We start from the raw sequence: 2,139 nt of genomic DNA, 5'->3' as shown, positions 1-2,139 counted from the left end.
TTCTCTCTCTCTCTCACCCCACCCCCCAGCACCTCTCTCTCTCCCTCTCTCTCTCTCTCTCTCTCTCTCTCTCTCTCTCTCTCTCTCTCTCTCTTTGCTGTTTCCTGGAGTTATTTAGTTTATGAATGGTCCTGGGCCATCATGAGGGGGGTGGAGCTTCAGTTCCTACAATCGCTGTCGGAGCTGTCAGTGCTTTAGCCAATCCGAGAGAGAAGACAGGCATGCTTGGCAAACGGTAGCAGCCACCTCTGCACTTGATAAAGAAAGGGGGTAAAGAGAGAAGTAAGAAAATAGGAGGAGATAGTAGAAGTCAAATGCTCACACACATTTTGCAGCCCCCTCTTCTTTATCCTCCTCGCTTATCAATTGCAAGGAAGAAAAAGAGAGTGTATAGAGAAGGGACTTCTTGGAGATGGCTGGAATGACTCAAGGGAGAGTAGCAGTGGTTCAGAAAGGTTCACTTTTTTTTTTTTTTCTATCCACATTGTGAAGAAGGTGCAAAAGCTAACAAAATTACTTTCGCTTAAAGGCAGATGGGAGGAGGAAGGGAAATCTGGGAAAGGACCTAAATTTTTCTAGATTTTTTCCTTAGGCAAAGTCTTCCTCCCTTTTCTTCCCCTCCCCTCCCATTGTTGCTAAGAGCCAGAGCAATTGCTGTATATGTGCGCCAGTTGTGGGGTGGGGGGGAGTGGACATGGGGTGAGAGTTTATAATCGTAAATCTCTTTTCAGTAATTTCCATATGCTGTTGAAAAATGAGGCAGGACAAAAATGGTACAAGCACCTTGTTTGATAATTACTTCATAATTAAGATTCAGATATATTTAATGTTATTACTTTATTGTTACAAGGAGTAAATTGTTATCAGAGAGAAAATATGTTTAAGTTGTGAGAAATGGTGCAGATTTATATATGGTAAAATTTTGTTGGATATACTTTTTAAATAAGCCACTAAAATTATTTTAAACAATAAAAATGAAGGGAAGTAAATATGAACCTGATTTAAAGTTTTCTTAAAATGTTAATGTTGTAAATCTAATTTTGAGTATATTTTCAGGCAGTAGAGAATTTCATTTGTAAACTCATTTTATTTTCATAATTGACTCTTGATTTTAAAAGACTTCACTGCTGCAAAAATCTATAACTATCCTGTTATTGATTACACAGATGGCTTCACTCCTCCCTTGGCATTTCAGTGAAACCCATGCATGTGCTTTTAGTATATGTATACTTTTGAGCTGTACCGTGGTAGCCTTTAGGTACTTTTGGTTGAAAGAGCTGTAACAGTGTTTCTGATTTGCTTAGAATTTATGTTTGAACCTCAGGTGTGTGGATTCTGAGTCTTTTTAAGACAAATCAAGTAGATGGGAATGGTTTTAGTTAGAGTTTGGACGTTATGTACTCCGATAATGCTGTAACAAAGAAAATCTATAAGCCGGTTGTGCAGAGACTTCATTTTGCAAAACCTGGTATGCGGCTTTTGCAAAACCCCTTGGGAAGGCTTGACTTGCTGTCTTAAGGCTGAACCAGATGAACCTGAATTCAGTTGCATAGGGAAAGTTTGTTTCATCAGGTACTTGATGGCATACGCTTGGACCTCCTTGGTTCGTTCTTACACATCTGGTGCGGACCACTGGTATCTTGTCACCCCTTCACTCTCGTAGCGACATGTCTCTTCCTAAAGAACTTTGTCCTTTTTTTCTTCTTTTCATCAAGTCGGATTTGTTGCCAGGGATGCCTTCAGTGGCCAGGAGCTGAGACGAACAGTCGCGTCCGCGAGACTCCAGGACGCAGAGCTTTAGTGACTTCTCGGGAGTCTCAGCGGCGCCGGCGGCCGAGGGCTCCGGCGGGCTCCGGCGTGCGTGCGGCTGGCGTCGGACCCCGGGCGGCAGGAGGATGTACGCGAGCCGGCGCCTTCAGGGTCCGCGCGTGTGGGACGCCCAGGCTCTGCCGGCACCCCGGCGATTGGCCACGAGGCCACAGCGGCGCTCTGGGAACTGTTACTGGCAGGAGGGGCACTTTGCGGCGGGGAGTGCTGTGAATGCCAGAAGAGGATCCCGCGCGGCTTCTCCCGAGGGCAGTTACTGGGCGGAGACTGGTGGCGGGGTGAGAGGGTGAGGAGCTTCCCTCCCCCCGCCCC

The 2,139-nt window shown here is 45.5% G+C and overlaps 1 protein-coding gene across 2 annotated transcripts in view; it reads left to right on the top strand.

Moving 5' to 3' along the window:
• The window catches only part of LRBA (LPS responsive beige-like anchor protein), a 777,508-nt gene that overhangs the window by 465,355 nt on the left and 310,014 nt on the right, over positions 1-2,139 (top strand). The window lies entirely within an intron of this gene.

Source organism: Lipotes vexillifer, unplaced genomic scaffold (assembly GCF_000442215.2).
Source record: "Lipotes vexillifer unplaced genomic scaffold, Lipotes_vexillifer_v1.1 scaffold755, whole genome shotgun sequence".
NCBI lineage: Eukaryota > Metazoa > Chordata > Mammalia > Artiodactyla > Lipotidae > Lipotes > Lipotes vexillifer.
The sequence above is the reverse complement of the archived record's forward strand: the minus strand, read 5'-3'. Positions and strand labels throughout refer to the sequence as shown.